A 21569-nucleotide genomic window follows, 5' to 3' on the forward strand; every position below is an offset into this window, starting at 1 on the left:
TTCTAAATCATACAGCAGGTAAAACCACTGTTGTTTGCATTACTAGTGAAGCGTTCCCCGGGATACAGGCTACAGTACCGCATTCTTGCTAATGATTGTCTGGTTAAAAAAAAGAGGATTATTATCTCCCGTCAGTCTAGATTGATTATACAAACGAGGAATGAGTATGTGTACTCTGAACTGGAAGTGAGTAAGCAAGGCATCAGGAGAAAAAACACAGATTGACAAAGAGAGAATGATAGAGAGAAAGAGAGAGCAAGTGATAGAGAAAGGCAGCAAGCAGCGGAGGAGTGTGATGCAAGGAGATGAGTGTTTGGCTGAGCAGGAATTTGTCCACGTACTCTCCACTGCTCCTCTCTTCTTCTCTACTGATCTGTTCTTCCTTAACCTCCCTCCCTCCTCCTTCCCCATCCAGCTGCTGGCTGAGCTCCCTCTGTTCCTCTCATCTCTCAGTGCAAGGACCTGAGTTGACTGAGCCGTTTGATTCATGCAAGAGCTGATTCACGCCATGCGATCTGGGGAGTGAGAGTGGACAGGACAGGATTCCCTCTCTCTACATCCATAATTCAGTGTTCACGCCTTCCTCCTACTCCTGTTATCCTCTTTGCCTTCTTCTTATTCTTACTGCTGATGCTGTACGCTGCAGCTACTGATGCTGTTGTAGGTTACACTCCAGTTCCAGCACAGCCTTCCTGAGGTAATAATTCATCAAGCCAGAGCTCCGGAGTCTCAGCTTAAAGTACAACGGTAAGAGTAAATGTGCTTAATGAGCTTTGGATTGTGTTGGAAATGTAATCATTATTTTACTGTTTGAATCACGTAAAAGTCTGGCTGGTTTGATCTTGTATGTACAGTGTGTGTATTCTCGAGCCAGTTGAGAAAAGAGAGAATGTGTGCTGGAAAAGAAACGGAAAGAAAAAAGGTGATCGCAATTTGCGAGTTGTAATTAAAGTATTTTTTTGTGGGAAAAATGACTTTTGTTGTATGTGCTTGGTCGCCACCCTGAAGCATTGTGTAAGATTAGATACTGTGCTGCTATGCCTAGTCTGCTTTAAAGTCATAACCCCCCCCCCCCACACACACACACACACTCCCCACCCCCCTTTCCCCTCCCTGACTATTGTGAGGCTTCATCTACTCGCAGAGGGAGAAGACAAACCTAACATAGCGTGTATTCCCTCTCTTGTTTCTTGGTGGTGCTCAAAGGAAACAGGACAGTGCCACTTCTGCTAGTTAGAGATATAGCCTTTACCTCCTCTGCGAATAACCCCTATATCATAGCTCTGTGAATAGGCAGAACTGGGCCCACATACTGTAAACATTTATACTGTATGTTTTTGAGTGTGTATTTTGCTGTGTACTTAGTGTTTGTCCATGTATACTGTATGTTGGAGATTTAGTTGACAAATCACCAGATATTATTTTATTATAGGCTACACTCTCAACACTGGGTACACACTCATACCTGACTGATTATGCGGAGGCTAATTGAGTAAATGTATTCTGCTATTTTGTTGTTCACTCACTGTTATGAGTGTCAGTGACCCTGGGAATGCCTTTTTTCGGATGGTAGCAGACTTAATATGCGGAAGAGAGAGGGATACTTTTTTTCTAGAAACGGTGTGTTCTCGAGTGTGTATTTGTGTGTGTGCCTGTATACTGTATACTATTTTTCTAGAAACAGAGCTGTGATATGTCAGCTAGACAGTCCCCTGATGTGTTACCCAATGAAGTGCTAGGTGCATTGAAGCCAAAGTCTGAGACAGCATTGTCAACAAAGCTGGATTTCAAAGACTAGGTTCTCACTGATATTGTTTAGATGTTACAATTCTTTAAAAAAAAATTGTCTCACTGGAATAATTATTTATTAAATAGGTAAAAGATACAAGGATGTCAAAATAAAATCACTGTCCAGAGTCATATCCAAATATATGTCTAATGGAAATATTTGGCATATTGGAATAATTGAGTAAAAGTATTTGGAATGTCATAAGTAACACATGATGTCAAACATTGCTGTCATATTGACCATTATCATTTGTATTGTACTGATGGAAAGAAGGGGCAAACTAATTCTAAAAGCTTTAACAAGAGCAAGGTATTGTGTTTCTTTTGAAAACAGCATCACTGATACAGGGTTTTAACCAGTATGGTACAAGCAGCATTATGAATCACAACTGTTGATTAAAATGCCCCAAGCAGGCGTGTTAGATTACACAGCTGCTACTTGCTATTGGAAGGCAATAAGGAGACATTGTGTGAACGCTCTACATTCCAATTACAGTGGGATGTTTTACTTGGATGTTCGTAAATGTCAGAGTACATGTTCAAAAGGATATTCTAAGCTGTCCATTTTTATATGCGAGGTATCAATGTGTCATTTTTTTTGTGGAGGTCTTCACCAGCTTATTGTTCAAATATTTCCTTTCAAGATGTGTGTGAATGACAATGCTGGTATATTGGCTAGCTTTGGCCTTTATTGATCTTCACAGATTCAATGCTTGGGGTGTGTTAACCTTGATCACCAGGCCCAGGGGACAAATCCAAATGCCTACCACCATACCTTCTTTCCTTTAAATCAGCCCATACTAATCTATGATTAGAACCTAATGGTGTCACGATATTACCAATTACTAATAGCAAAATAACTTATTTAGAAAGGAATTTACCCTCTGTGTGATATTAAGGAGTATCTCTCTCTCTCTCTCTCTCTCTCTCTCTTCTTCACAGTTAATACTTGGTATTGTCACTGTAAACCATTAGTGCGATGATTCTCATACAGATTTTACAGGAAGGTACGCCATGGACTCAGCGACGTTCTAGCACAGGGATGTTCCGCATGAGCGATCTCTTTGGGGGGGGGGGGGTGACATTTTGGCACCAGCTGGCTGCAGAGCTGTTATGAAGGTTTTTAAATGGATTTTAGGGTGTAATTTAAAACGCATCCTAAGGTGGCACTGTATTTCCACCAGTGGAGGGATTTCTGACTGACTAAAAGCACTGTTCCCAGACTTCCATCGGTCTTTTGAGGTGCTGGTAAAATTCAAAACGCTTCTAACACTCGTAAGTACACCGAACACAAATATAAACACAACATGTAAATTGTTGGTCCCATGTTTTTTTAGTTTAAATACAATATCCCAGAAATGTTCCATATACTCAAAAAGCGTATTTCTCTAAAATGTTGTTCACAAATTTGTTTACCACCTTGTGAGTGAGTATTTCTTGTTTGCCAAGATAATCCAGTCACCTGACAGGTGTGCCATATCAAGAAGCTGAATAAACAACATGATCATTACACAGGTGCAAATTGTGCTGGTGGAAATAAAAGGCCACTCTAAAATGTGCAGTTTTCCCACACAAGACAGCTGATGATCTCTGGGTTTACACAACCGAAGAATTTCTGCTCAAACTTTCCGAAACCGTCTCAGGGAAGCTCATCTGTGTGCCCATCATCCTCAACACTGGAGAAGTGAGCTCTTCAGGGATGAATCTCGGTTTCAACTGTACCGGGCAGAACAGTTTGCCGATGTCAACATTGTGAACAGAGAGCCCCATGTTGGCTGTTGGTTTATGGTGTAGGCAGGCATAAGCTACAGAAAATTGAACACAATTGCATTTTATTGATGACAATTTGATTTATGGTGTAGGCAGGCATAAGCTACAGAAAATTGAACACAATTGCAATTTATTGATGACAATTTGAATGCACAGAGATACCGTGACGAGATCCACGATCCATTGTCGTGCCATTCATCCGCCACCATAATCTCATGTTTCAGCATGGTAGTTTTGCAAGGCCCCATGTCACAAGGATCTACAGTGCATTCGGAAAGTATTCAGACCCCTTGAATTTTTCCACATTTTGTTAGGTTACAGCCTTAATCTAAAATGTATTAAATAGTTTTTTCCCCTCATCAATCTACACACAGTACCCTATAATGACAAAGCAAAATCAGGTTTTTAGAATTTTTGCAAATGTATAAATCATTTCAAATTTAAATATCACATTTACATAAGCATTCAGACACTTTACTCAGTACTTTTTTGAAGCACCTTTGACAGCGATTACATCTTTGAGTCTCCTTGGCACACCTGTATTTAGAGAGTTTCTCCCATTCTTTTCTGCAGATCCTCTCAAGCTCTGTCAGGTTGGATTGGGAGCATCGCTGCACAGCTATTTTCAGGTCTCTCCAGAGATCTTCGATTGGTTTCAAGTCCGGGCTCTAGGTGGGGCGCCTCAAGGACATTCAGAGACTTGTCCCGAAGCCACTCTTGATTTGACTTGGCTGTGTGCTTAGGGTTGTTGTCCTGTTGGACGGTGAACGTTCACCCCAGTCTGAAGTCCTGAGCACTCTGGAGCAGGTTTTCATTAAGGGTCTCTCTGTACATTTCTCTGTTCATCTTTCCCTCAAACTTGACGAGTCTCCCTGCCGTTGAAAAACATCCCCACAGCATGATGCTGCCACCACCATGCTTCATCGTAGGGATTGTGCTAGGATTCCTCCAGAAGTGACGTTTGGAATTCAGGAATTCAGGCCAAAGAGTTCAATCTTGGTTTCATCAGACCAGATAATCTTGTTTCTCATGGTCTGAGAGTCTTTAAGTGCCTTTTGGCAAACTCCAAAGGGGCTGTCATGCGCCATTTACTGAGGACTGGCTTCCGTCTGGCCACTCTACCATAAAGGTCTGATTGGTGGAGTGCTGCAGAGATGGTTGTCCTTCTCCTATCTCCACAGAGGAACTCTGGAGCTTTGTCAGAGTGACCATCGGGTTCTTGGTCACCTCTCTGACCAAGGCCCTTCTCCCCCGATTGCTCAGTTTGGCCGGGCGGCCAACTCTAGGAAGAGTCTTGGTGGTTCCAAACGTGCACCTGAGCTCAATTTTGAGTCTCATAGCAGAGGGTCTGAATACTGAATACAAAAATGTCTAAAAACCTGTTTTCACTTCGTCATTATGGGGTATTGTGTGTTGACTTATGAAGAAAAAAAAATGTTCATGAATCCATTTTAGAATAAGGCTGTAACGTAACAAAATGTGGGAAAATGAAGGGGTCTGAATACTTTCTGAATGCACGGTCTACACAAATCTTGGAAGCTGAAAATGTCCAAGTTCTTCCGTGGCCTGCATAGTCAGCAGACATGTCACCTATTGAGCATGTTTGGGATGGTCTGGATCGATGTGTACGACAGCGTGTGGGACAACATTCCAGAGGCCACAATCAACAGCCTGATCAACTCTATCCGAGGAGATGTATTGCACTGGTCAGACTAGATACTGACAGATTTTCTGATCCACGGCCCTACTTTCTTTATTTCTGTGACCAACAGATTCATTGATTTCGTTATGTGAACTGTATCTCAAGAAAATCTTTGTCATTTTTGATTGTTGCATTGATATTTTTGTTCAGTGTAACATAAACGGTTTTCAGCTCTATTTCCATTTGGATTTCACACAATTTCTGTAAAGAAGTTGCAAGGCTGAATTACACTTCATATACACTACTGTTCAAAACTTTGGGGTCACTTAGAAATGTCCATGTTTTTCAAAGAAAAGCACATTTTTTGTCCATTTAAAATAACATCAAATTGATCAGAAAGTGTCAACATTGTTAATGTTGTAAATGACTATTGTAGCTGTAAACTGCTGTTTTTTTTTAAATGGAATATCTACATAGGCGTACAGAGGCCCATTATCAGCAACCATCACTCCTGTGTTCCAAAGGCACGTTGTGTTAGCTAATCCATGTTTATAATTTTAAAAGGCTAATTGATGATTAGAAAACCCTTTTGCAATTATGTTAGCACAGCTGAAAACTGTTGTCTGATTAAAGAAGCAATAAAACAGGCCTTTTTTAGACTAGTTGAGTATCTGGAGCATCAGCATTTGTGGGTTCGATTACAGGCTTAAAATGGCCAGAAACAAATAACTTTCTTCTGAAACTCATCAGTCTATTCTTGTTCTGAGAAATGAAGGCTATTCCATGCGAGAAATTGCCAAGAAACTGAAGATCTCGTACAGCGCTGTGTACTACTCCCTTCACAGAACAGCGCAAACTGTCTCTAACCAGAATAGAAAGAGGAGTGGGCGGCCCCGGTGCACAACTAAGCAAGAGGACAAATACATTATAGTGTCTAGTTTGAGAAACAGACGCTTCACAAGTCCTCAACTGGCAGCTTCATTAAATAGTACCCGCAAAAAAATAGTCTCAACGTCAACAGTGAAGAGGCGACTCCGGGATGCTGGCCTTCTAGGCAGCGTTGCAAAGAAAAAGCCATATCTCAGAATGGCCAATACAAATAAAATATTAAGATGGGCAAACGAACACAGACATTGGACAGAGGAAGATTGGAAAAAGTGTTATGGACAGACAAATCTAAGTTTGAGGTGTTCGGATCACAAAGAAGAACATTCGTGATACGCAGAAAACATGAACAGATGCTGGAAAAGTGCTTGATGCCATCTGTCAAGTATGGTGGAGGCAATGTGATGGTCTGGGGGTGCTTTGGTGGTGGTAAAGTGGGAGATTTGTAGAGGGTAAAAGGGATCTTGAAGAAGGAAGGCTATCATTCCATTTTGCAACGCCATGCCATACCCTCTGGACAGCACTTATTTGGAGCCTATTTCCTCCTACAAAAGGACAACGACCCAAAGCACAGTTCCAAACTATGCTAGAACTATTTAGGGAAGAAGCAGTCAGCTGGTATTCTGTCTATAATAGAGCGGCCAGCGTAGTCACCAGATCTCAACCCTATTGAGCTGTTGTGGGAACTGCTTGACCGTATGGTACGTAAGAAGTGCCCATCAAGCCAATCCAATTTATGGAGGTGCTTCAGGAAGCATGGGGTGAAATCTCTTCAGATTACCTCAACAAATTGACAGCTATAATGCCAAAGGTCTGCAAGGCTGTAATTGCTGCAAATGGAGGATTCTTTGACGAAAGCAAAGTTTAAAGGACACAATTATTATTTGAATAAAAAAATGGTTATTTATAACCTTGTCAACGTCTTCTCTATATTTCCTATTCATTTTTAACTAATTTCTTGTATGTTTTCATGAAAAACAAAGACAATTCTCAGTGACCCCAAAACATTGAATGGTAATGTACATTCACTGAAAACGATTATGTTTCTATGACACAGGCTACCTCAATTACCTCAATTATGAAAGGAGGAAGTTGGGTGGGTGGTAAGCAGGCGCGGACTGGCCATATGGCATTTCAGGAAAATGTCAGATGCTGTTAGAGGAATTATATTCCTATGTGTTCGTTAACCAATTTATTTATAAAAAAGCAAACACTCTGTACGTTTCTAAGAATTTGTAAGGTTCTTATTTGCATAAAATAGATTAAGACCAGCCACCAAATTAATCAATAGCGTTTATTCTCGAGAGCTCTACTCAAAATACCATGTACATTAGTTTATATATCACACATAGCGTCAAAGCATCCTAAATGTCCCTCCTCCTCTCCGACAAGGACAAAGCTGCTTCAAAAGTCCATTCCAACACACAAACGCACATACATTACACACTATATCTGGATTATCTCCTGAAGTCTCACCACAGTTTATTACCACTTAGCTGACAGTTCCGGTCCCCCCCTAGATACGAAAAACTTGGAGGGGCTCTCACTGTCTTATTTTATCTCCACAGAGTTATAGCTGGGTCGTTTCAAACATAGGTTAACCTGTCTGGCTCTGGCGTTCCGCCAGCGGAACTCCTCCCACATTCCACTGAAAAGGCAGAGCGCGTAATTCAAAATATATATTTTTGAAATATTTAACTTTCACACATTAACAATACCAGTACAGCAAATGAAAGGTACACATCTTGTGAATCCAGCCAACATGTCCGATTTTTTAAATGTTTTACAGCGAAAACAGCACGTATATTTATGTTAGCTCACCACCAAATACAAAAAAGGACAGACATTTTTCACAGCACAGGTAGCATGCACAAAGCCAACCTAACTAACCAAGAACCAACCAAACTAACCAAGAAACAACTTCATCAGATGACAGTCTTATAACATGTTATTCAATAAATCTATGTTTTGTTCGAAAAATGTGCATATTTCAGGTATAAATCATAGTTTACATTGCAGCTACAATCAGAAATTGCACCGAAAGCAGCCATAATAATTACAGACACCAACGTCAAATACCTAAATACTCATCATAAACCATTTCTGAAAAATACATGGTGTACAGCAAATGAAAGACAGGCATCTTGTGATTCCAGCCAATATTTCCGATTTCTTAAGTGTTTTACAGCGAAAACACAATATAGCTTTATATTAGCTTACCACAATAGCCAGAAACACAAGCCATTCCCCAGTAGCAAATGTTAGCGATCGTAACAAACCAGCAAAAGATATATAATTTTTGACTAACGTTGATAAGCTTCATCAGATGACAGTCCTATAACATCAGGTTAACATCAGGTTATACATACACTTATGTTTTGTTCGAAAATGTGCATATTTAGAGCTGAAATCAGTGGTTATACATTGTGCTAACGTAGCATCTTTTTCCCACAACGTCCGGATATTTTTCTGACACTTTTTCTGACACACATATTCTGACCAAATGACTATTCATAAACATAACTAAAAAATACATGTTGTATAGGAAATGATTGATACACTAGTTCTTAATGCAATCGCCGTGTTAGAATTCTAAAAATAACTTCATTACGACATCCAGCTTAGGTATAGCGAGAGAGTACCCAAAAGCTGGGCGCAAACGACTAGTTCACATGTTCGACAGATATATGAAATAGCATCATAAAATGGGTCCTACTTTTGATGATTTTTCATCAGAATGTTGTACAAGGGGTCCTTTGTCGGGAACAATCGTTGTTTGGATTTAGAACGGCCTTTTTCCCTCTCGATTTAGCAAGCACACTTGCCAAGTGGCGCGAATCTCTCCATGTCAACAAACGGAAGAGAACGGAACACGGCAAAACTCCCGAAAAAAATTCAATAATCTGATTAAACTATATTGAAAAACATACTTTCCGATGATATTGTCACATGTATCAAATAAAATCAAAGCCGGAGATATTAGTCGTTCATAACGGCAGCTTATCAGAAGGCAAATCCAGGTCCCTGCTCGCGCTCTCCAGAAAACAGGAAACTGGTGACACGTCATGCCAAGAGCTATAATTCGAGGCCAGATCAAGTTACACAATCAATTTCTTCTCTCACTGCTTGTCGACATCTAGTGGTAGACGTATGAAGTGCATCTAAACTAATAAACATCAAGGACTTTAATAGGCAGCCCCTAGCATCGATTTCAGATTTTCCACTTCCTGTCAGGAAGTTTGCTGCAAAAGGAGTTCTGTTTTACTCACAGATATAATGCAAATGGTTTTAGAAACTAGAGAGTGTTTTCTATCCAATAGTAATAATAATATGCATATTGTACGAGCAAGAATTGAGTACGAGGCCGTTTAAATTGGGCACGATTTTCCCCCAAAGTGAAAACAGCGCCCTCTGTCCTCAACAGGTTTAAGGAGTTTCTTTGCTTACTTTCGGTACACACATACATTCCTTTCTTCCACAATGGTTATCATTTTTAATTACCCCTTGTCCATGCTACATGACCTCTTTCTTATGAACTAACATTATTAATCAGATATAGTAAAACAGGGTAGATTTTTGGTTCCAGTGCACCGCTGGGGGTGTGGGGATGATGTCAACAGACACATGTATCATCACTAGCATGGCATGTCATCACTTTTTAAGCTTTTCTTCTCCCGACTTCATGAAAGATGCATTCAATGATTTCAATTTTATATGGTAGTTTTAGTTTTATCAAGAAGACCTGTGATATTTTCAATCTATGCTAATTCCACTGGGCCTTGATCACAGCAGGAGGCCTTGGTAACACTTTGCACATGACAGATATAGATACATTACATTTCATCTATAAAACAGAATATTTCTATATTACTGTCAGACACATTGTGACAAAACAAAGTGTACTTGTCATCATGAGACAAGTGCCAAGGAACACCATGCCACAAGTCCCTGGTAGCATCTAGCCATTCAATCAAAGGTCCGGTGGTAGTTTTACAGTATCTCACTCTCTTTTGTCAGCTATCTATCACCCTGATAACAATCAGACACTATGCAGGGCAGCAGCCAGTTGCCACCAACATTATGATACCCACAACGAGCACAGCGCAGTTTACCAAGCAGTAAAAGCAGCAGAAATGGAGTAGCAATAGGGCAGTTCAGGCAAATGCCAGATGGGCTTGTCCATCTTTACCCCAGTGGGTTTGTTGAAATTGTGGGTTTTGCAAATGGGGAAAAAAAGCCTGTGTGTTAGAAATACCCAGGCCGATTACTGGTCCCAGTCTGTCCCTGAGCATAAGCAGCAGCAGCAGTAGCAGCAGTGGCAGCAGCTATCTGTGTGACCTCATTTTGTCATATTCAGTTCTCCGTTGAGTCAGTCCAAAAAAGCTGGCCAGGGATTAGATACATTTGTGTGAACACCAAAATTGAGAGGGCAACCAAAGGAATGAAGATGACTTTAAAGAGCCTGAATTGGCATGATACATCTCAAACATTTTGGGCTTTGCATGTCTGAGCTGGGAGGTCAGGATTGTCTCATTAATGGTAATATAATATTTTTCTAGGATTGTCTGGGTTGTCTGTTGTAGTTCAACAGGACAGCATCTAATTGGCCTTATTGCTTTCATCCATTTTGAAATGTGGTGATTTCTCATTACGAGCCATTTTATTTTCTGCAAGCTGCACAGGTTCTCAGGTAGTAATTTCACAGAATCTTTACTATGGATCAAAATCTAAAGCAGCCTTGAGTAGGGGGAGGGACCAGAAGTCATGGCCGATGTCTGAGGTACTGTCTTTAGCCATGACCTATTCTTTGTGGCCAATGGGAAAGAGAAGTGTGCCAGTATGATTAATGGTTATGATTACCTACTCAGAAAAAGTGGTTTTATGGCCCAGCACTTCCACTTTTATCACTTAAACCCGGGGCAAGATGCTTCATCATGCCCCCAATGCTGCAGACAGCAGCCCTTAAAGACATTGCTATCTCCCAAATGGCACCCTTTATTGTGCACACATTTTGACCAGGGTTATAGTGCACTAATTTTGCACTAATGTGCCAGTCGCACCATTTTGATTGTGTCAAGAACTGCAATGCTGCTGCTTTTTCACGCTCAACAGTTTCCCGCATGTATCAAGAATGGTCCACCACTTAAAAGGGGGTGCAACTCAATATTGGTAAGGTGTTCCTGATGTGTTGTAGACTCAGTTGGATTCACATTTTATTTAAAGCTGGAATCCTTAATGGTGACACTTCCACTTCCGTGTGAGATATTACAACAAAAAAGTTACTGCAAACAATTAACTCGGACATCATTACATGCGCGATAGAAAATCAGAATACAGTATGTACCGCATTTTTTTTACCAAGTTGCGTGACGCTCCTCACCTCCGCTTAGTAAAAAAACAAAAACAATAACAAAGGCGGTGGGATGGACAGTGGCGCTGTTTCACCTACTGCCGATCCCATATTTAAGGTATTTTAAGGTTAGGAGAGAATTAAATTCCAATCATAAATAAAAATGTCTGCAAGGTGTGTGAGTGAAAGAGTGTGTGAGAGTGAGAGCGAGAGTGAGAGTTTGCAAATCTCACCTTTACAAACACTTCACTGAGTCCACTTTGGTATTCAAATGTATTTGGTATACAACTGAGACTTGCTTTCCGTTCTTATTATATATCCTCATTCCTGTATCTATCATTCAATGATCCTTTCTCAGACCAAATTATCTCAATTGAATAGCCAATCTTAGGCACTTTAAAGTACTGTATTTTATGTATCTCAAACACATCCAAATTACAGCACATGATCTGAATCCAGAGTGGTGTGGGTTCATCCAAGTGTCTCCCCAATGGATAACAGTCATGCACTAACCACTTAATCCACTTAATTAATCAACCAAGGCACAAGGTTGACAAAGTTTATTTGTCTGACCCCATACTATATGTGTATGTGTGTGCATGTCTGTAATAATGGGGAGCTCCTCGATTATACTCTAATCATTAGCCCACAGTTAATTGCTATCACACATACCAACACTTATTAGGATCCAGTTCTAGCCCCCTGCACTACTAAATTACTCTCCATCTTGCCACTTTGCCTTAAAGGTTAGCCCTCTTAAAAGGTTACGTCTCCCTTTGACATTCAGCTTGATGACTTATTTTGGAGCCGCATCGACTTGCTTGTTGTTGCCACTTAGAATTAGTCATGCTTTATACAGTAACAGGACATAGCAACCGTTTAGGGGACTGTTTCAAATGTTTATTCTCCCTGTCAACAGTAAGGGTGGTGGTAGTGGTGGAGGGTGCATCCTCTCACTGTCGTCAGCTGAGATGAATTGCTTATGAAAAAAAACACATTTAACTTCCTCGAGCTGCTTAAAAAGCCCATATTTTGTTTGTCCAGAGTTGTTTACTTGAAATGTCTTCAGTTAGAGCTACACAAGTAATAAGACAAAGAAGTGAGGAATTTGAGATCCCATGGCTGTGTTGGTGTGTTTGTGCATGTATGTTTTTTTTATGAGAGGGTATTTGGATAAAAGTTTCTTTCTATTTCTTTCTATGTGTCATCCAGGAAATATAAACAACAATATTGGATGTGCCTGGCAGTTTGCTCGTAGTAGCTGCTTGTTCACAGTGCCTAAAAAGCTCAACACAGCTATTTTTACACAAAAAGACAAGCTATTGATGCATGACAGTATGCCATGTTGTCGGGAGAAGTGCAACCTCTGTTTGTCAACATTTACCAAAAGCGTAAAAGAGATGTGTGTTGAAATATGGTTCTAAGATAATTTTCTGTTCCTTGAAAACTATTTTTATGGGGGGATACCATGCTCCTGTTCTTGGACTGCAGATTGACAAGTCCAAGACAAAACCAGGTGCATAGAATCATAGAGCAGTTTAGTGTGTGCCTTGGTCTGCATCTGCAAGCACAGTGTATCTCAATGAAAAGCCTCTAAACTGATAGTATTTGTACAATTATTAATTAATTGCCTTTGTATAAATGTTTATATATATATATATATATATATATTAAATGTTTCAGCTTTGTTCAGAAATGTAACAAAGTCTATATAGTTAAGAGTCTGGAGGGTTTTGCAAAGTATTTGTTTTCATCTCTGGAGGGGCTAGCCAACATCACACACCATGCTAACCTACACTGTACATAAGAGAATCCCATGCATAACACATCACCAGTGGGAATGCTTTCTTTACTCCAGCCCTCGGGCCAAACACACTAGTGCCTCCTAATTACTAAGCACACAGTTTTGTTAATTCACGAAATGAAACTCCACATAGAATAGTGGAGGCTTAGGATCCATCGCTGTGTTATTGTACTTAAACGCCTTGTTGCCATGGAATAAAATAAAATAAAGGGCACATAATGGGTATTGTGGGCTGCTGTGTATAAATATCATTAAAGTTGTATTTCCTACTATCCTCAGTGACTTACTGATACGTATAGAGCATGCTAATGAAGCCCACCGACGGCAAATTCACAAGTTTTTAGGCCTATATCTAACCTGGTGTCAACGGAGAACCAAGAGATTGTTTACTTTTAAATTAATTGAAGAAACGTTAATGTGTGAGTGGCATCTGCTTGGCTGCTTCATTCCAAATGGAGAATAACGATTGTGCTGTCTGTATTGTAAGACTCCTAAAATGCTCATCACACATTGCACATTTACGCATGAATTAACTGGAATTGAGATATTCAATCAGTGTTTGCATATTTATTGTTGTTATGCACCGACGAACTAATTAGGTGACGCTTTACATTAAGTTGTCCCTTTTACTATGTAACTACACAGTAATAACTGTAGTAGCAACATAGTAGTTACATAGGTGTTACTATGTACTTACATGGTAATGAGAGTGTAGCGCTAGCAGTTATTACACAATTGGAATGTTGCTGAATGTTATTCTATATGTGTAATTACAGATGTTAATACACATTTTCATGTTCCACTATGTAACAATGTTTTGTGATTTCACATTTGAAATCACCTGTGAATTACCATGTTAATAACTCTAACCATAATTTGACCTTGTTACATGTAAATACAAGGTGCCCACTACTATCAAATTCACATCTAATACCAGGGTTGATAAATAGGGTAGGACCGGGTGACAACAATTGTAACAAGGCACACCCTGTCATTAACTACCTGTCATTTTACATTAGTTTATTTCTATCTTATGACTGGCTCAAAGGCTATACCTAATCAAGTGTAATGTAAGAACAATGAAGTTACATAGGATATACTTGTAATTATCATGTACCTACCCAGGAGCAAGCAACTTAATGTAAAGGGAAACCCAGCAAGATATAACCTTTATAATTATTTATATCTGTAACAAAGAAATAAACTAATTGAAAAAAAATGGTAGGTAACGATTACAGTAGCATTTACTTTCTTACAGTATACAGTTGTAGGTCATTTTACAGTATTGTACTATGTCATTGCTCTGCATTTTACAGTAACTTGCAGGTAGCTGGTGACAAGTTACTGTGGATTTTACAGTAACATACTTTGCACTAGCCAGAGATGGGCAAAAGATGCATCCAAAAGGTATATTTTTACAAATACAGGATTCTTCTGCTTCGATGGCGCTTAATTAAAGGCGGTTGGCATCCAATGTTAATTGGGCATTACCGCCACCAGATTGTTATTGAATAATAAACTATTTTTTAAAAATACATTCCGGGAAAGGGGTAAAACGACATCATACAAAATAAAAAAACGTTAAATAATTTGGATTTCTTTTTTAAACCATCATACTTCTTTAATCACAGTCCACTCCAAAACACATCCCTACACTCAGGGGCCTGTGATGGGGCTACATTCGCCGACATGATTTCTTGCACCGCCTCGGCAGTAAATTCATGAAGAGCCCAAAAATGTTCAGCGGCATTCACAATGATTCCAATTTTCTTAGACTTCTCCGCTTGTGCTGTACAGTTTATGACCATTGCAATAAATAATACAAAGTTCATCTTTTTAACATGTATCATTTCACTATCCCTTGGTTGATGAGAAACCTTCACTGGTCGTGGTGGCTCTACTACCATTGCTTCTTCCCCGCCACTCGCTCCTTCCAATTTTCCCACCGCCACCAGATAGGACAGACACGCTGGACATTCCTTACCCTTGCCATCTCATTCTCCTTCACGATAACAGGGCACTCTTTGATCAGGGTGTGACAAAAACTGGCGCCTGAATTCTGTTTCACCTGTCTTCGTTATTGTCTCCACCCCCTCCAGGTGTCGCTTGTTTGCCCCAGTGTATTTATCCCTGTGTTTCCTGTCACTCTGTGCCAGTTTGTCTTGTATGTTTTCAAGTCAGCCAGTGGTTTCCCGTTCTCCTGCTTTTTGCATTCTCCTTATTCTAGTCCTCCCGGTTATGACCCATGCCTGTTTCTGGACTTTGTACCCGCCTACCTGACCATTCTGCCTGCCTTGAACACAAGCCTGTCTGCCACTCTGTACATCCTGGACTCTGATCTGGTTTTGACATTTTTGACTGTCCACGACCATTCTCTTAACTACCCCTTTGGAATAATAAACATTGTAAAACTCCAACCATCTGCCTCCTGTGTCTGCATTTGGGTCTCGCCTTGTGCCTTGATAGTTTTATTGCTTCTTTAATCAGTACAACAGTTTTCAACTGTGCTAACGTAATTGCAAAAGGGTTTTCTATTGATCAATTAGCATTTTAAAATGATAACTTGGATTAGCTAACACAATGTGCCTTTTGAACACAGGAGTGATGGTTGCTGATAATGGGCCTCTGCCTATGTAGATATTCCATAAAAAAATCTGCTGTTTCCAGCTACAATAGTCATTTACAACATTACCAATGTCTAGACTGTGTTTCTGATCAATTTGATCTTATTTTAATGTAAAAAAAAAAAGAATTTCTTTGATAAAAAAGGACATTTCTAAGTGACCTCAAACTTTTGAATGGTATTGTACATGTTGTTAATTTAGCAGATGCTCTTATCCAGAGCGACTTACAGTCAGTGTATTAAACAAAGTTAAACAAAAATATACGACAGTTATAGCAGAGCAAAAATATTATTTTACCGTTACCGAGAATGTTGTAGTTAAGCGGGTTACTTGCAAGTACATATTTGAATTAGAAAATACAAAATGCATGCATTCTAATTAAACTGTACAAAATATGCTAAAAAATTGTAGTTGAGGCCAGTGAAGTACAAATTACAAAATAGGTATTGAAAGTATTGAAATACCTAAACGCACTTTCAACTGCGTTTATTTTCAGCAAACTTAACGTGTAAATATTTGTATGAACATAAGATTCAACAACTAAGACATAAACTGAGCAGGTTCCGCAGACATATGACTAACAGAAATGAAATAATGTGTCACTGAACAAATGGGGGGGTCAAAATCAAAAAGTAACAGTCAGTATCTGGTGTTGCCATCAGCTGCATTAAGGACTGCAGTGCATCTCCTCCACATGGACTGCACCAGATTTGCCAGTTCTTGCTGGGAGATGTTACCACCATCTTCCACCAAGGCACCTGCAAGTTCCCGGTCATTTCTAGGGGGAATGGCCCTAACCTTCCGATCCAACAGGTCCCAGACGTGCTCAATGGGATTGAGATCCGGGCTTTTTGCTGGCCATGGCAGAACACTGACATTCCTGTCTTGCAGGAAATCACACACAGAACGAGCAGTTGTCATGCTGGATGAGCATACAGGAAGGGTCCCACATGAGGGAGGGGGATGTCTTCCCTGTAAACACACAGCGTTGAGATTGCCTGCAATGACAAGCTCAGTCCGATGGTGCTGTGACACACGGCCCCAGACCATGACCAACCCTCCACCTCCAAATCAATCCCGCTCCAGAGTACAAGCCTCGGTGTGATACTCGGTGTGATGTTTGGATGTACCGATCCTGTGCAAGTGTTGTTACATGTCGGGTGTCACTGTGAGGACGATCAGCTGTCCATCCTGTCTCCCTGTAGCGCTGTCTTCGGCGTCTCACAGTACGGACATTGCAATTTATTGCCCTGGCCACGTCTGCAGTCCTCATGCATCCTTGCAGCATGCCTAAGGCACATTCACGCAGATGAGCAGGGACCCTGGGTATCTTTCTTTTGGTGTTTTTCAGAGTCAGTAGAAAGGCCTCTTTAGTGTCCTAAGTTTTTATAATTGTGACCTTAACTGCCTACCGTCTGTAAGCTGTTAGTGTCTTAATGACCATTCCACAGGTGCATGTCCATGAATGGTTTATGGTTCATTGAACAAGCATGGAAAACACTGTTTAAACCAGGGTCCTGAGAAATCAAATACATGTAACAAAAAGACTGACTGTACTTTGCACTAGGTACAGTACTTGCACTGTAAAATTGCAAAAGTTTACTAACCACTGTGCTTCCAGTAAAACACTGTAAATTCTAGAAATACAGCATGGTACTCTAGTCATGTGTTCCAGTAGTATGCTGTAAATTTATGTTGCAGTAAATCTACAGTAATTGTACTGGCTTCTGTGCTGCCAGCAATTTACTGTAAAAATGACAGGAAATGTTTTACAGTGTAGGTAAACACAAGACCCACCAAGCAGTTAATTGCATAGCAATTCATGTTTGCCAATATACATTTCCTCTGCAAACGTTGTTTAGTCACACTCACCCAGTTTTAATGTTATATCATTGTTGTGCCGATGTTCTATATATCATGGGGTCATTTCATATTTTCATGTGTATCTGAGCTATTGACGTTCAAGCAGGCGTAAAAAATGTTATGGACAAATTTTTTATGGACATATGATCTTTCCTTAAAAATCAGACCCTTTTTTTCAACTTTCGCCTAAAATGACATGCCAAAATGTCACTGCCTGTAGCTCAGGACCTGAAGCAAGGATATGCATATTCTTGATAACAATTGAAAGGAAACTCTTTGAAGCTTGTGGAAATGTGAAATTAATGTAGGATAATATAACACATTAGATCTGGTAAAAGATAATACAAAGAAAAAACGTGTTTGTTTTGTTTTGGTGTACCATCATCTTTGAAATGCAAGAGAAAGGTCATAATGTATTATTCCAGCCCAGGTGCAATTTAGATTCTGGCAACTAGATGGCAACAGTGCATGTGCAAAGTTTTGGACTGATTCAACAAATCAAATCAAATCAAATGTGTCACATACACATGGTTAGCAGATGTTAATGCGAGTGTAGCGAAATGCTTGTGCTTCTAGTTCCGACAATGCAGTAATAACCAACAAGTAATCTAACCTAACAATTCCACAACTACTACCTTATACACACAAGTGTAAAGGGATAAAGAATATGTACATAAAGATATATGAAGAGTGATGGTAAAGAACAGCATAGGCAAGATGCAGTAGATGGTATAGTGTACAGTCTATACATATGAGATGAGTAATGTAGGGTATGTAAACATAAAGTGGCATAGTTTAAAGTGGCTAGTGATACATGTATTACGTAAAGATGGCAAGATGCAGTAGATGATATAGAGTACAGTATATACATATACATATGAGATGAGTAATGTAGGGTATGTAAACATTATATTAGGTGGCATTGTTTAAAGTGGCTAGTGATAAATTTTTACATAATTTCCATCAATTCCCATTATTAAAGTGGCTGGAGTTGAGTCAGTATGTTGGCAGCGGCCACATTTAGTGGTGGCTGTTTAACAGTCTGATGGACTTGAGATAGAAGCTGTTTTTCAGTCTCTCGGTCCCTGCTTTGATGCACCTGTACTGACCTCGCCTTCTGGATGATAGCGGGGTGAACAGGCAGTGGCTCGGGTGGTTGTTGTCCTTGCTGATCTTTATGGCCTTCCTGTGAAATCGGGTGGTGTAGGTGTCCTGGAGGGCAGGTAGTTTGCCCCCGGTGATGCGTTGTGCAGACCTCACTACCCTCTGGAGAGCCTTACGATTGTGGGCGGAGCAGTTGCCGTACCAGGTGGTGATACAGCCCGACCGGATGCTCTCGATTGTATCTCATTGCATATCTGTTCAAAATGTTGTTTCAAGCCTAATTGTGCCTAATTGGTTTATTAATACATTTTCAAGTTTATAATTGTGCACTCTCCTCAAACAATAGCATGTTATTCTTTATTTGTAATAGCTGCTTTAAATTGAACTGTGCAGTTTAAGCTTTCTGACAATATCAAATATGTCTATGTCCTGGAAAACTGTTTTGTTACTTACAACCATGCTAATCACATTAGCCTACGTTAGCTCAACCATCCCGTGGGGGGACACCAATCCCGTAGAGGTTCCTTGAATGAGTATGTGGATTTTTGAGAGAAAGCACAGTAGCTGCTAGTAGGGTATAACAATTTAACAAAATGTAGTAGGCCCAGTCAGATAGTCCCAAATGGTTAACAGTAGACTCAAATATATAGATTATGGTCTGTCCCTACCATCCCAAAATAAGTATTAAATTATTATCAGGGTTACGTAACAGTGACTTGTGGCTCATCTGTGGACTGATATAATTAAGATTGTCCATATTCATAGGGAGGGAGAGAGAAATCAGTTGAAGTGTTAGCCAAGACATATGGTGAGGCCCGTTAGCATATTGGGCAAAATCTATAATGCATTTGTTCCATGTTGGATTGAGGGTACATGGGTTAATAATTGAAGAATGTTTCAAAATGATTCATTCAAAACTGTGGCTTGTTTTTGACAGTTTGACGACACACTTTTTCACAATAGGCTTTCTCTTCATTTATTTAACAAGGGAAAATTACATTGAGACCTAGGGATCATTTGCAAAAATAAATGCTCACTTTAATATACAAAATTAAATAAATACAACATATTACATACACAATAAACACTCTCAACTGAGTAGTTATAGCCAAACTAAAATCCACTCTATTGTGAAGGAAGTTCACCGTGGAGTGTAGTCCGCTAAGTAGTTTGAAAGTGGTGTCATTTCCACCAAATTAAAACAATTAAAATCATGATTCATTGAATTAAAACAAAGGCGAAATAGGATGATAATATACAGAAACGAAATATAAACACAACATGTAAAGTGTTTGTCCCATGTTTCAAGAGCTGAAGTAAAACATCCCAAAAATGTTGCATACACACTAAAAGCTTATTTCTCTCAAATTTGATCCATAAATGTGTTCACATTCCTGTTAGTGAGCATTTCTCCTTTGCCAAGATAATCCATCCACCTGACAGGTGTGGCATATCAAGAAACTGATTAAACAGCGTGATCATTACATAGATGCACGTTGTGCTTGGGACAATGAAAGGCCACTGTAAAATGTGCAGTTCTGTCACATAACACAATACCACAGATGTCTCAAGTTCTGAGGGAGTTGCATTTGGAATGCTGACTGCAGGAATGTCCACCAGAGCTGTTGCCAGATCATTTAATGTTCATTTCTCTACCATAAGCTGCCTCCAACTTTGTTTTAGAGAATTTGGCAGTACTTCCAACCGGCTTCACAACCGGAGACCACATGTAACTTCGCTAGCCCAGGACCTTCACATCCGGCTTCTTCACCTGTGGGATCGTCTGAGACCAGCCACCCGGACAGCTGATGAAACTGTGGGTTTGCACAACCAAACAATTTCTGCGAAACTGTCAGAAACCGTCTCTGCGAAGCTCATCTGCGTGCTTGTTGTCTTTACCAGGATCTTGACATTATTGCAGTTTGGCGTCATAATCAACTTCAGTGGGCAAATGCTCACATTCGATGGCGACTGATACGCTGGAGAAGTGTGCTTTTCACGGATGAATCCTGGTTTCACCTTTACCAGGCAGATGGCAGACAGTGCACATGGAATCTTGCGGGCGAGCGGTTTGCTGATGTAAACGTTGTGAAAAGAGTGCCCCATGGTGGCAGTGAGGTTATGGTATGGGCAGGCATAAGCTACGGACAACGGACACAATTGCATTTTACCGATGGCAATATGAATATACAGAGATACCGTGACGAGATCCTGAGGCCCATTGTCGTGCCATGTATCCGCCGCCATCACCTCATGTTTCAGCATGATAATGCATGGCCCCATGTCGCATGGATCTCTACAAAATTCCTGGAAGCTGAAAATGTCCCAATTACTGCATACTCACCAAACATGTCACCCATTGAGCATGTTTGGGATGCTCTGGATCGACGTGTATGAGAGCGTGTTCCATTTACCATCAATAGCCAGTAAAATTGCACAGCCATTGAAGAGGAGTGGGACAACATTCCACTGGCCACAATCAACAGCCTGATCAAGTCTGTATGTATGAGATGTGTCGTGCTGCATGAGACAAATGGTGATCACACCAGATACTGACTGACTGATTTCTGATCCATGCCCCTACCTTTTAAAGGTATCTGTGACCATCAACACACAACACACCATCTACACACAATACCCCATAACGACAAAGCGAAAACAGGTCTTTAGAAATATTTGCTAATTCATTAAAAATGAAAAGCAGAAATATCTTATTTACATAATATTATGAGACTTGAA

At 40.1% G+C, this 21569-nt stretch overlaps 1 protein-coding gene across 1 annotated transcript in view; it reads left to right on the forward strand.

Moving 5' to 3' along the window:
- Window positions 1-294: 294 nt before the first annotated feature.
- LOC129822824 (cadherin-18-like) overlaps window positions 295-21569 on the forward strand; it is a 388426-nt gene continuing 367151 nt past the window's right edge. The window contains exon 1 of the mRNA XM_055881258.1: window positions 295-747. The gene's annotated coding sequence lies outside the window, so the exon portion shown is untranslated. The remainder of the gene's footprint in view (window positions 748-21569) is intronic.

Source organism: Salvelinus fontinalis, chromosome 25, assembly GCF_029448725.1.
Source record: "Salvelinus fontinalis isolate EN_2023a chromosome 25, ASM2944872v1, whole genome shotgun sequence".
NCBI lineage: Eukaryota > Metazoa > Chordata > Actinopteri > Salmoniformes > Salmonidae > Salvelinus > Salvelinus fontinalis.